Raw genomic sequence first — 14,740 nt, forward strand, 5'->3', positions numbered from 1 at the left:
TAAACAAAATTCTTACCTATACGTCTATTTATTTGGGGGAGACATGCGCTTTTCTGCAAAAGCATCTTCTAGTTAGTACTGAAGTTCGTCTGGACAAGGGAGAGAGATTAAATATATGGAAAGTTTGTAACCACCATCTCTACAAAAATTATTTGGCTATGTCCCTTTGGGTATCATCCAATTTAATGTACTTACCAGTGTGACGTGAACATTCAGCCAAGCATCTGTGATACACAGATTGTGTTAGAATTTTTATATAGAAGCTAAAATAATGTTTTGCGATTATTCTTTTACATGTAGGGAAAATGATATTACGTAGACGTAAGTAGTGACGTCACGTTTTTCTTTGCGACGTTTTGAATAAATTAACAACTGGCTTCTTCCTGGTCCGTTCATTTAGTTGTATCGTATTCCTTCTTAACAGAAGAGTAATGAGATTATATGAGCCGCGCCATGAAAAAACCAACATAGTGGGTTTGCGATCAGCATGGATCCAGACCAGCCTGCGCATCCGCGCAGTCTGGTCAGGATCCATGCTGTTCGCTAACAGTTTCTCTAATTGCTACAGGCTTTGAAAGCAAACAGCATGGATCCTGACCAGACTGCGTGGATGCGCAGGCTGGTCTGGATCCATGCTGGTCGCAAACCCACTATGTTGGATTTCTCATGGCACGGCTTAAATATTATTTGGCTATGTCCCTTTGGGTATCACCTAATTTAATGTACTTACCAGTGTGACGTGAACATTCAGCCAAGCATCTGTGATACACAGATTGTTTTTGAATTTTTATATAGAAGCTAAAATAACGTTTTGCGATTATTCTTTTACATGTAGGGAAAATGATATTACGTAGACGTAAGTAGTGACGTCACGTTTTTCTTTGCGACGTTTTGAATAAATTAACAACTGGCTTCTTCCTGGTCCGTTCATTTAGTTCGGCGCCATGGGAAAACCAACATAGTGGCTTTGCGATCAGCATGGATCCAGACCAGCCTGCGCATCCGCAGTCTGGTCAGGATCCATGCTGTTCGCTAACAGTTTCTCTAATTGCTATAGGCTTTGAAAGCGACCAGCATGTATCCAGACCAGCCTGCGCATCCGCGCAGTCTGGTCAGGATACATGCTGGTCGCAAAGCCACTATGTTGGTTTTCTCATGGCACGGCTCATATTTGTTGTATTAAAAAAAACCCACATGTTTCGTCTTAATTAATATATGCGGAGGAATTCATTCGACGTCCAGTTTTTATTTAATAGTGCTCAGTACGATGAGTAATATAACAATAGAATGAAATTCCGAATGATTCGTGTACAATAACTGAAATACTGTTGACACAGAAAATGCAAACAAACGGGGTACTCATTTTTATGAGATCTTTTATTACCCATTTCTGAAGTGCATTTTCGCACATTTAATCACCTATCTGTCTTCATAGCGGCTGTACAGTGTTTGTACAGCTCTTCAAATCGCTTATTAACGGACTGCTTCTATATATTTTACTTACTTTGTACTTTCAAGAGGGTGATAATCGCGTTCCAGTCTGTACAGTTCTATTATATACCGCTACCATATTTTTTTTACTTTGATATTCTGTACTTCAGCGCAAATGTTCGCAAATTTAACACTGTATTCCACGTTGTGTTCCAGCGTTCTTAAAACTGAAACTGTATTAAACCACTTTAACAGTTCTTAGGGGGTCCAAATGTGAGACTGTAAAAGGAAGGAACCATTGCTCGATTTTGTCTTTTCGAACACGTATCAAATATTCCAAAATATTACATCTATCATATGCTCCATTGGAAACGAGCTAGGGAAGGAAAGGGTCGGGAAAGGGGTCAACGTCACACCGATATAATTATTGATCGTATTGCGTGTTTCCTGCTTTTGATGGTGAAGGAAGTTCCCAGATGCCCCTCTCTGGATTCTCTAGACAATGTTTTCATCAATCGGGTAGTGACCAGCGACCTTCAGTAAGTCAGCTGCTTTCTTTCCTAACATGAAAGAATTAATCTTCACAATGGAGGTTTCGAGCTCATATCGGTCATGTGACCTTAACCACTCGACCGCGGAGGCTTTTAATTAAGAAAGTAGTAAAGCTTAAAAGAAATACAGCGCAGAACCGGTTAGATCCGAATAGGTCTGCGAATGTTCATTTAAATTCCACCTATAAGTATGACTACTCCAGGAGACTGTCATAGTATGTTGGGTGGGGGGGGGGGGGGTGTCGGTGGTTGCGGGGAAAGGGGGTCGCGGGAAGTGGTAGAAACTATCTGGGTCTTTAACGTACTAAGTTCAAAGCACCCGTATCACGTACTCATAACGGATGCTATGTCAGTTATCTGAATTTAGTGAGATTGGACTCGCGCCCGCTGATTTTGAAGTCCGGTGTTTTGCCACGGGACCAGGCTTGAACTATTGAGGTAACAGCTCTATATTATGTGAAAAAGGTAGACAACTATGATCATGATGATGGAGAATTTTTTTTTTCACTTCTTTTCACGAGTTATAATTAGTTAGCTTAAGTCCGTTAAAAGTAAATGAACTGTGTAAATATTACATCTAAAACAGAACAATAGGCCTTCTTTTCTTGTTTAAAGTATAATACTATATAGGAAGAAAAATTCTGTAATGCGAAACCAACTTATATGCTGAACATTTGTATAATGAAAACTTTATTCAATATAATTATGAAAAAGGTCATACTAGAGTTTACATACAATACTTAAAATAATGGTAAAACGATTTAGAATGAATTACATGTATAACGTTTTCATCTAACTGAAAGAGTGCATACACCGATTAGCCTAAAGTTTTTGCCAGACTGTTTTCATCCGCATTCTGATGTCAATTAATAAAATTAATTGTTTTGTTCTTTATAGAAAATGACGAGCCCAGATCCGTAAGTAATTACAAGAAATAAATACAATTTGTTGTCTTTTTGTAAACCTTAGACACTTGCAAACGTTCCGGTCTATTCACACATTTTTAAACGCAGTGTAAGTTAATCCTTTTTACAAATATTGGCCTAATTTTCGGTCAGACACAAAATCTATTTTGTTTTGTGATATGCAAACATATATATATATATAAATTCATCAGGTAAATATTAATTTGCTATTTTTCTTCCTTGACTATAAACCTGATTCAACAGTGTGCAAAACATGGATGGAAACAGTTTATTCCACTCGTCTCATCCGCACACTTAGCTTTTATTACAACCGCCCGAAGTCGCCGTCGGTAAGACTGGTGCCGTCAAACTGTCAAAAAGCGGTATATTGGCGGGATACCAAAAATTGGTCTCCCGCTGACTCTGCTGGCACATTTCGTTAACAAATGCATGGTAGACACACATCATGTCTCGTATAAATGTCCTGCTATATCCGGCCCGTGTCACCAGTTTTGTTATTCAAATTTCAAAATACCCAGAGTCTGCCTACAATAAATAACTTGTCCACCATCGTGTTACCCAACCGACAACATCTCCATCGTCGTGTTACCCAACCGACAACATCTCCACCATCGTGTTACCCAATCACCAACAAGCCAATCATCATTCTACTAAATCGCCAACATGTCTGCCATCGTGCTAAATCTAATCGCCAACAAGTCCACTGTCGTACTGCACAATCGCCAACTTGCCATCATCATCTCACCCGACTGCCGGTGTAATGAAGTATTTCGACCCCCATAGAATAACGACCCCCCCCCCCCCCTCCCCCGGGTCATTATTCTATAGAAAATGTGACTCCTTTCCTGTAAAATATTGACTCCCCTTATAAAAACTGACTCCCTTTGAAAACTCTATAGAATAACGACCCCCGGTCATTATTCTATATAAAAACTGACCCCTCCAAGTAAAATACTGACTCCCTAAAGATGACTCCCTTCGAATCTCATAGAATAACGACCCCGGTTATTATTCTATAGAAAAAGTGACTCCTTACATGTAAAATACTCACTGCCGAAATTACTACATTCGAACTCTCATGCAATATCGATTCCCGGACATTATTCTATTTCAAAAAGTTACTCTTTCCGTGTAAAACACCGGCTCCTAAAAAGACTTTCGACGATAATATCTATTAAAAAGTGATCCCCACCAAACCTAACGGACAATTCTACTAGATCTACAACTCTAATACCCTCCATTGCCAATAGTTAACATTTTGATTGTACTACTACTACTGGTGCCGCTACTTCTATTGCTATTACTACATGTACGTCTTTTTTTTCTTCTACTACTACTACTACTTCTACTACTACTACTACAACTGCTACTACTGATACTACTATACCTGCTTCCACTAATACGTCTTGTACATCTACCTCTTCTTCTCCTGCTGCTGTTGTTGCTGTCACTTATTCCTCTGCTGCTGCTGCTGCTGCTGCTGCTACTGCAACTGCCACTACCACTGCCACTACTACTACTACTACTACTACTACTACTACTTTCTATTGTTGCCGCTACCGTACTTTACTGCCACTGCTAAGTATTGCAACTTCTATTAATACTAAGTTCTATGCTAGCAGTTTCTTGTGCAGTTTTCTTCTGAAGAATTACTTCATACCGAAGTTTGCAGGGATTATTGACACTGGTGTGTTTTGTGAACGTATTGTGAATTGTTATTTTCCTGAAAAAAAATGTATACACCAAGATACAGCGTCTAGAAATAGAATCCCTTTTCCCGTTGCGGAATGCTCTGATTTCTTTCTCAAGTGATGGTATCTGGGGCTAATGGTCAAACAAAAGGACGAACGGACAGACGAACAAGGGCAAATCTATATGCCCCCCTCCCCCGAGTGGGGGCATAAAATGCAGCATTAGGCCTTAGATACACGAGTTATCACTAAATTTGACCAAATGACCGGGGGTCGTTTTTTTATGGGAGTCAATATTCTTCGTGAGGTTCAGTTTACTTCACGTGGGGGAGTCATAGTACTATGATCTGGAGGTCATAATACTATGACCGGGGGGTCACTTTTCCTATAGAATAATGACCGGGGGGTCATTATTCTATGGGGGTCGAAATACTTCATTACACCGGCATGTCCACAATTTTGTGTTGCCCGACCGCAAACATGTTCACAATCATGTCACCCGACCACCAACATGTCCACCATCGTTTTACCTGTCCAAAACATGTAAAAAACGTGTTGGCGAACCGCCAACTTGTCCACCATCGAATTTCCACCGACCACCCGGCGCATAGCTCAGTAGGTAGATCTTTTGGTCTACGGATCGCGGGTCGTGAGTTCGATTCGCGGGCGGGACGTATGTTCTCCGTGACGATTTGATAAACGACATTGTGTCTGAAATCATTCGTCCTCCACCTCTTACTCATGTTGGGAAGTTGGCAGTTACTTTCGGAGAACAGGTTTGTACTGGTACAGAATCCAGGAACACTGGTTAGGTTACATGGCCGTTACATGACTGAAATACTGTTGAAAAACGTCGTTAAACACAACACAAACAAACATGCACGTCAGCTTGTTGGTTTTCTCATATGATAGAATTCCATTCCAGGTGCGGAAAGGCCTAATGATTCGAGATCGGTTTTTTCTTAACCACCCGACAGAAGAGCCGTACTGTCGAATTGGAAGCTCACGTGACCTAAAATGAAAAGAAATAATTGGATAAAATTTAAAGTACGTAAACACACGGACAAGGATCTGAACACGGAATAGAAGTTATAAACATACCTGTATATACTGTTGACAAACTGAAATAAATTTTCAACTGTAACACGACAGTTTGAAATTGCTTAAACGGAGGGAAATAATTAATTCAGAGAGACAAGAGTACAAGGTGAGAGCTAATTATTAATGCAAATGTTTTTGCTAGCTTAAATGAGTGTTATATATTTAATAGTAAATGTATAAGATTAAAACAGTAAACTTTACATTAACTGATTTTTGTACAACATTTCGTTACAGAAATACTACATTCTGCGGATGTTATATATTTCATGATAGTGATTTTATTAGATTATTACTTGATTCTTGTACAACATTTCGCAACAGAAAAAGCTTAATTATTTGTGAACCAGGAATTGTTGTATAACTTTAATGCGTGCAGCTTGTTTAGAAAAAATAGGAAAATACAATATGTCCTAGAAATTTAATTTTTTTTTTGTTTTTGTTTTTGTTTTTTGTTTTTTGGGGTTTTGTTAATCTATATCCTAGTGGCAGTTAAAGCGTGTTTTTTTTTACCTGTTTTGTTAAGTTTGGGCTTGCTTATTTGGGCAGATCGTTAAGAAAACGTTTTATTTGAGTGAATCTTTTATAAACGAGCTTTCATCACTATACTGCGCACAAGTTCGTAAGATATCATTTTATTTTAAATTCGTAGTTTTTGCATGAAGGCACTTTACTCGCGAACCACTACATTCTCAAACTTCACATGCTGATAGTACTTATTGAGTACACGACCCCTACTGACTTTGGGGTCACCAGGTCAAAGGTCAAGACGCTGCGGGGACATTTGTCACCATTAGTGACAGCTCTTGTTTAAAACCTTGTATAGAATGACATTTATTCTTTACTTTTGTTTGTTGTTGTAGTTTTCATTTTTTTAAATCTTTGTTTTTTAATTTTTGTTTTGTGTTTTGTTCTTTTGAACTGCACATGCCCATTTTGAATACTGCTAACGGCATGCTGTTGAAACATGTCCGAAATCTGAGTCAAAAGATACGCAGACAAAGTCGATGTCGTACTGTACGTGTGAACTTACGTATATTTTGCACGTGTGCATTTTACGACTCAGCATTGAAAACGTCACGTCCACGCGTCCGAGCGCGTTCAGTAAATGTAGCAGCCCCCCCCCCCCCACACCCCCCGCAACACACACCCAACTCCTGCACTTTTCACTTTTCTGTAGTGTCAGAAATCATGTCTGTATCGTATGCCTAATTATGGCGAACTGCATGAACACGTTTTCACTAATTATATGAAAAAGTAACTTTAGTGTCTGACGTGCAGATTTCCTAAAGCTATTTACAAAATTTAAGCAGAAATGTAAATAAACTTATGTAAAAATAAGACTGAGAATACAGATTGTTGTACTTTAAGTTAACGTTACAGCAATGTACAAATGCAAATTATTCAAATGAAGTAATGTTAATAAGACATAATTGAGCCGCACCATGAGAAAACCAACATAGTGCGTTTGCGACCAGCATCCGCGCAGTCTGGTCAGGATCCATGCTGTTCGCTTTCAAAGCATATTGCAATTAGAGAAAATATTAGCGAACAGCATGGATACTTATCAGACTGTGCGGATGCGCAGGCTGTTATGGATCCATGCTGGTCGCAATCGCACTATGTTGGTTTTCTCATGGTGTGGCTCAATTATCTTAATCGTTTTATTTGTTTTTCTTCTCTTGTCTTCAAGATGCTTCGCTTTACCTTAGTGTCAGCGATTAATATTAAACCTAACTCTAATGTTGAACATGAAATTGAAACTACTTTTTTATTTTTATTTATTTATTTTTTCTTCCTTATTAAAACGAGCATGATAGGGACATTGGATAAGATACAAACATTTTTACTACTTTGAATGGAGTATGATGTAACATTTTTTTTAAATCGAGGTAACTCTGCACGTTTGATTAAACTTTAGCCATTTCGTAATGTCATTCACGTATACAGTCTGGTTTCGCCAAAATTTCGTAATATATTCGAACGTTTTTGGGGAAAATACTTTAATAAACTTCTATCTTCTTTTTTTATAATCTTTTTTTTAGGAAAGTACGTAATTAATCACTTTAATGGGGGATAATATAAAGTATGGAATCATAAAGGAATCATAGAGAATTCTTATATCATCTCGTGGCCAAGAAATGAAATGAAGGATTTTATTTTCAAAACAAAATTTCTACTTTATCTCGGGAGATAAACTGAAAGGAAATATTTTGAATTGGGAAGTTATTTCGTGACCGCGAGATAAAATTTAAAAACACGCACAGCACATGTGCCCGCGCATTTCTACTTTCTTAATTTTCAAAAAAAAATCCTTCCATTTTTCTCGTGGCACGAGATATATTTACGTAAATCATATTTCCAAAAAATGTAATCTTTCAGAGTATCTTGTGACCACGAAGAAAAAATATCTAAAAAAAATCTTTCTGTCCATCTTGTGACCACGGGATGAAATCATAATTTCTTATGTCCCCTCTATGCTTCCGTATTAATGCGAGTGGTCTTGTTTGTGCACAGTTATTTATAAAAAAATGTCCTGTCAAAATTTAAATGCAATTATTTATGCACATAAATCACGATGTCATCTACCAAAAGAAGAAATGAAGATGTAGATAATAGTTTCACATGATTTTATCTCCAAAGCAAAAAAGTGAATCTGTAAAGAAGATATTCACGTTATTTATCACTGCCTTCAAAACATTTTTTTAATATGTCTATTTCTTACTCCAGAAAACTAAAACTTCACGGTCCAAGATCTCACGATTTCATTTTCGCGATTTCTCGATTTCATGTTATTAATTTCATGACTTTTCGATTTTAACATTTCATTATTTCAACTCCGCAATTTCACAATTTCTTGATTTGAAGTTCATGCACGACTTCTGATTTTGAAATCTTAAAATCGTGAAAATGAAATGGTGAACTCGTGAATTTATGGAATGGAATTCGTGAAATGATGAAGTGGAAATCGTGGACTATTGAATTTGCAATGTCACCACCGGTCTTTCATACTTTTCATTTGTAACCCTAATTAACCGTAAATCAAGTTGTGTACCATTTCCTTATTTATTTTAACACATTCATCTGTGAGATGTTTACCAAATTATGTGACTGAAAACAATAGATGTTTGGCAACTAACTTATTTTAATCTAAAACAGTTTCGTCGTTTGCAAATTTAAAATGCAAATGATGGGAAAAGTACCTGAATAGATTAATGACTTTTTGCGATGTTTTACTGATTCACAACTGATACTCGATAAAGTAGCTACACGCGTAGTTATGAGTATAGGCGTGCATGGAAACTGCAAGAAAAGTAAAAAAAGATACACCCCTCACGGTTGAGTGAAATTTTTGCAACATGTTCGTTTCCACCAAATTTGGCATAGAATGTATATGTATAATAGAGCTACTAAAATGATAAAGTGAGTGAAAAGTAAGTGTTAGATGTTGGTAAAATGATATGATGTTGTCTTTCTGCACTATTTTACCCTGCTAAATTTCTATAATGAACTTGTCCATCTTTCAATTTTGGCATTACCATTAACTGTTAAAAGGGGTCTTTATCAAAAAGATACTGACGGAATGGCGAACAGTGCAGATCATGATCAGACTGCACGAATGTACAGGCTGATCATGATCTACACTGGTCGCAAGGGCAGAATCAGTCGTGCCCAGCATGATAAGAGTTAAAAGCGTTGCAACTGTTTACACACTTGTGCCATCACTTTATATCTTAGCGGGTGTCTTTTGTCATTTAAACCAAAGTTTGACTACTAATTATACTTTGTTAGGCCTGCGGGACTTGGAAATGTCTTCGAGATTTTTTAAAAATAAGGCGTAAAAAATGTTTGTTTCCGGTACCCCGACTACCCTATATTTTTGGCCCGACCCTAAATGTTTTTATGGCCTTGGAGAATAAGTTTTTCAATTTTTTGACAAAAAGTTGCAAAACTGCATTTTGTATGCTTTAAACATGGTCATTGATGTTGGAAATCAACTTACTGACGCTCTAAAGGCATAAGCCCCTTATTTGTACTCATTTTTGACACAAAAATAATTTCCGAAAAGTCTCCCTTGATAAAAAGAACAGAAAAAAATTCCGACCTACCTACAGTACCCTAATTTTTTTAGTATGTTACCAGAAACAAAGAATTGTTTAGGTCTAAGCGAATCAATGTTTTATCTTGACAGTAGTTCGGCGTGGTAATTATCTTTGGACCACTTTCACCACTGCTATTACTATTTGTGCTATTGATATGATTAAATACATCTCTTAAATTACAAATGTTCGCTTTAAAACAAGTCCGTTAGAGTAAATAAACTTTGAAAATATTACATTTGGTATAATGTAGTCGAACTACTATAGCTGTTTACAATGCAGTCCTTTACAACATCAAAAATCATGTAACATGACGCCAGAATGTTTAAAGTGTAATATTTGAACCAGTCAAAACTAAAAATAAATAACATTTTCATTAAATTTAGTAAGGTGTGTATCATGATCCATTTGCTGTTTTCATCCGCATTCTCATGTCAGTTAATGAAAGGGTTGTTCTGTTGTTTAAAACAAATGACGAGGTCGGATCCGTGTGGACTAATCAAGAATGCAATATAGCAAAAACATATTACAATTTGTACCTTCTTCAATATCACAGACTGTTACTAAACTTTTGCTTTTATCAGAGATACATGCATCTCGAGAAAATGACCTGTAATACTTTTTTTGTGAAAATAAATACATAAACCAAATGATTAAGGGCTAACTGATAGGCATGTAAATCAATATGAGTTCCAAAAGCTAACAGAAGAACTACGATAACAACAAAACAAAAGGGAGCGGAAGACAACCGCATATATAACGCGGCGGTATGCATATTTTCTAGTGTAGTGTTTGTTAATATTTAACAAATATTGATATATATTCGGTCTGACATAAAATCTGTTTTGCTAAGAGATTAGACTTGGTCTCATTGCACGATGATATACAAATGAATATGGCAAATCGTGTAAATATTTACCAACCCGTTTCTGCACCCGTACTTTGCATTTTGACGGGTTAGCACAATTGAGTGCAACAAAAAGCAATCATCTTTTGATTTTCTTGCTTTATTTGAGCCGTGCCATGAGAAAATCAACATAGTAGGTATGCGACCAGCATGGATCCAGACCAGCCTGCGCATCCGCGCAGTCTGGTCAGGCTCCATGCTGTTCGCTTTTAAAGCCTACTGGAATTGGAGAAACTGTTAGCGAACAGCATGGATCCTGACCAGACTGCGCGGATGCGCAGGCTGGTCTGATTGCATGAGTGCAACAAAGCATCATCTTTTGTTTTCTTGCACGTCATTTTATTTGTGAATCCCGGAAGTTAGACTGCTTCCCGCGATATTTAGAAAATTTTATTCTTGACCTGATACGTGCTACGTAAAGCAATGGTCACATTTACGTTCACGCACGTAGTTGGTCGTAGTTCATTTTAAACGTAGTTTGTCGTACGTTGAAGTACGTGTATGTATGAACAACTACGTTCAACTACGAGTAAATCGGGTAGGGTTAACTAGGGTATCACTACGTCTTACCACGAGTTACTACGTTACACTACGATCGAAGTACGAACAACTACGACAAATTACGATCAACTACGTTGAGCTACGGAAAAGCGTTTAGCCGTAGTGGAGCCCTAGTTTAGTTTAGCCGTAGTGGAGCCCTAGTTGATCGTAGTTGAACCGTACTGTCGATGTGTTTTTCTTGTACTACGATCAAAAACGATACACACTACTGTTAAGTATGATCAAGTGCGTTTAACTAAGATCAACTACGTTCAAACTACGGTCACAGTAGAGTCAAAACATCGTAGTTAATCGTAGTCAGATTCTGAACATGTCGAAAAATTATTTGCTTACTACGGACAAATCATAAGTTCGAACTACGATCATTACTACGTTTGACTACGATTATCTTCGTGTAACTACGCTTAGTACGATCAACTACGATCAACTACGATCATTCATTACTACGATTAACTACGTGTAGTGTGACCACGCCATAAAACGTTACCAGTCTATCAGTCTGTGTTTTACGGTGTCTCAGGAATGCCAAACGTGATATACTGAGAAGGGGAAATAACACTGTGTCGGAGTTGGTATTCCTCAATGTAGTTGTAATCCAGTCTGATCCGCAGCACGGTTGCTGCAATTATAATTTCAGACTGCTGAATGTCGTCTCTCATCATGCCTTAATATCGCCCCTAGCTTTGAACATTAGAAATCCAGCTAGCAAAATATATGTGACCCATATGGGCCCCTTTTTGTTTTCTATAAGGGGCCCACATGGGATTTGCAAACGGGATATTGGCATAGATCCCACATCTAGGAGATATTGTATATGGGTCCGTTGTGGGCAAATACTTACAATATGGGTCACATATGGGCCTGTATGATACATTTGCTCAGATATAGCCCATATGGGCCCCATTTAGGCTTGCGTGCTGGGAACATATGAAGGTCATTCACGTTAAAAGCGTCGGCCTCCAGAAAGTCGGCTTAAGTTTTCTTGTCATACGAAAGAATTTCTGGATGGTCTTTGGAGTTGTTCTTGCCTATATTATTATAATGGTGGAACATAAATAAGTTGGAGCCAAGATTGGACTCACTTGTCCAGTGGTAACACTGTTTGACTAAAAAAAAAACAGGGATCATGAGTTTGAGCCTGCGCTCCTCCATCCAGATATACAAACATTCGGATAAGAGTCCCATGTTTGTGTGCTTTACAATTGGCGCAGAAGCTTCTGGAATTAGAGCGTCTTCAGTATCTTGCCCTATCCTCTCACTAACATTAGCGACAGTTTACTGTAGGAGTCGCCCATATTGGATACCGGTGGCGACTATAAATAAGCCGTACCATTAGAAAACCAACATACTGCATTTGCGACCAGCATGGATCCAAACCAGCCTGCGCATCCGCGCACTCTGGTCAGAATCCATGCTGTTCGCTAACGGTTTCTCTAACTGCAATATGCTTTGAAAGCGTACAGCATGGATCCTGACCAAACTGCGCGGATGCACAGGCTGGTCTAGATCCATGCTGGTCGCAAATGCACTACGTTGGTTTTCTCATGACGCGGCTCATTAATAAGCTGAAAGAGAAACAAATAATTCGAAGTCGTTTTTTTTAACCACACGACCGAAGTACGTTCAGTCCCATTACATGTCATCTTTAAAAACTTACTGAAAATACTGAATTGATGAGAAGGTCTCGTGACTAAAAAAATGAAATGATTAGATATAAATAACCTACGAAACAGGATATAAGGTATTAACGTAACTGTATATTCTGTTGACAAACTGAAATTAATTTTGTAAAAATTTGTAAAACGATCGCTCAAAACTGCTTAAACTGGAAGGAGGGGGTTATTAGTTCAGAGTGACAGGAGTGCAATGTGAGGGCTATTCATACAATCGTTCTCGTTATTTTTAGACATTAATTTATAAGAACAGAACAAAACGAGATTATTTCAGTGAATGACATATTATACAACAGATGCAATATTTTACGAAATTCTTTTAACGTTCTGAATATGAAGCTATTTTAGGGAAAATGGGCAAATTATTAAAAGCTGTATTAGACCCAAAAATCATCTTTGAAAATATGAACAATTACTTCTTATCTGTATGAAAATAAATTTAAAATATTTATGTTTATAACTAGTAAAGTGTGTTTGCCTTACAAGTGTACTATTTCAGCGTTTCTGAAATCTAGATCAAATATAAAAAAAAAATCAAGTACTTCGTGTAGCTACCGAATCCATCTTGTCGGCTTTTGAAAGTAGCAAACTACCTAACATCGTGCAATACGCACGTATTCACTAATGTATATTCTCATATTTTAAAGGTGGATAATCAGATTTTGGCCATGGAACGGATTTGTTCGAAACTTTAGCATCTGATCATTTACACTCATTTATGTTCACTTAACACTTAATACAAATTAGATTTTCACTGGAGGTATTTTTAAAATTTCATTTTCCTATCCTGGTTGCCCAACCAAGATAGAGTTATTTTATCATAAGTATAAATTTGATAAACATACTTTGCCTAAGGAAATGTATAAATATTAGACATATTGTAATATATTTGTAAAATATTTGCATTAAAAATTATGTATTTAGATGGAATTTATTAAAAAAAGCAAGTTTGAAAAATTATTATTACCTCCCTTTGCCTATCTTGGTTGCGCAACCAAGATAGATTGGAAATAAATGAATTCAGAAGCTACACACGGCTTTAAAACTTGCATTTTGGTTCAGATTGTTCAATAGCTGATATGTCTATCAAATGCAAATGTAAAACTAGACATTGTATCGAAATAAAAAGAAATACCCAGCTTTTCATATACTTTCATATTAAAGGGGAGTAATTACAAAATTTTATAAAAATAATAAAATATGCATTTCAAATAGGAATCTAACTCTATGTAATCGGTCTTTTCGTTCCTTAAATAATTCTCTACCAGAATATACAAAAAGTAAAAAATGTCATTAAATGTTGTTTAAATGTGATTGACCACCTTTAAATATGTTCACAAACGTAGCCAATAGAGCGTTTCGACGTCTGGTATGTTTCGCATTTTGGATCAACATAATTATATAGAATGGAACAACTATATATAGCTTCGTCGAATAAAAGACCCCAAATATGAAGCTACTCATCCACAGTTTGGTTATTTTTTTCAACTTGTTCATTTCCATCAAGTTTTGCATATAATGTATATATGTCTCTGAAAAATGATAAGGTTGGTGAAAATAAAGGTTAGATATTAGTAAAAATGCAAAAAGATTGTAGATTTTCTGCATTATTTAAAAAGCGCTTGCGCACAACGGTTTACTACCTTATGCACAATAAAAGAATATCTTGTCAAAATGTTTTGTCAATAAGTTTGTACTACCAGTCACTTTCAGAGTACTCACTTTTTATGGACTTTTGAGAGATTTTATTTTTCGCCTAAAGTGCGTGGGTCAGTCCCTTTCATATTTCACAGACAGATTTG

At 37.0% G+C, this 14,740-nt stretch overlaps 1 protein-coding gene across 6 annotated transcripts in view; it reads left to right on the forward strand.

Annotated features, from left to right (window-relative positions):
- Positions 1 to 5,649: 5,649 nt before the first annotated feature.
- Positions 5,650 to 14,740, forward strand: part of LOC123541791 (aminopeptidase N-like) — an 88,532-nt gene continuing 79,441 nt past the window's right edge. For all 6 annotated transcript variants that reach the window (XM_053531355.1, XM_053531359.1, XM_053531357.1 and 3 more), the window contains exon 1: positions 5,650 to 5,806. The gene's annotated coding sequence lies outside the window, so the exon portion shown is untranslated. The remainder of the gene's footprint in view (positions 5,807 to 14,740) is intronic.

This window comes from Mercenaria mercenaria, chromosome 19 (genome assembly GCF_021730395.1).
Source record: "Mercenaria mercenaria strain notata chromosome 19, MADL_Memer_1, whole genome shotgun sequence".
Lineage (NCBI taxonomy): Eukaryota > Metazoa > Mollusca > Bivalvia > Venerida > Veneridae > Mercenaria > Mercenaria mercenaria.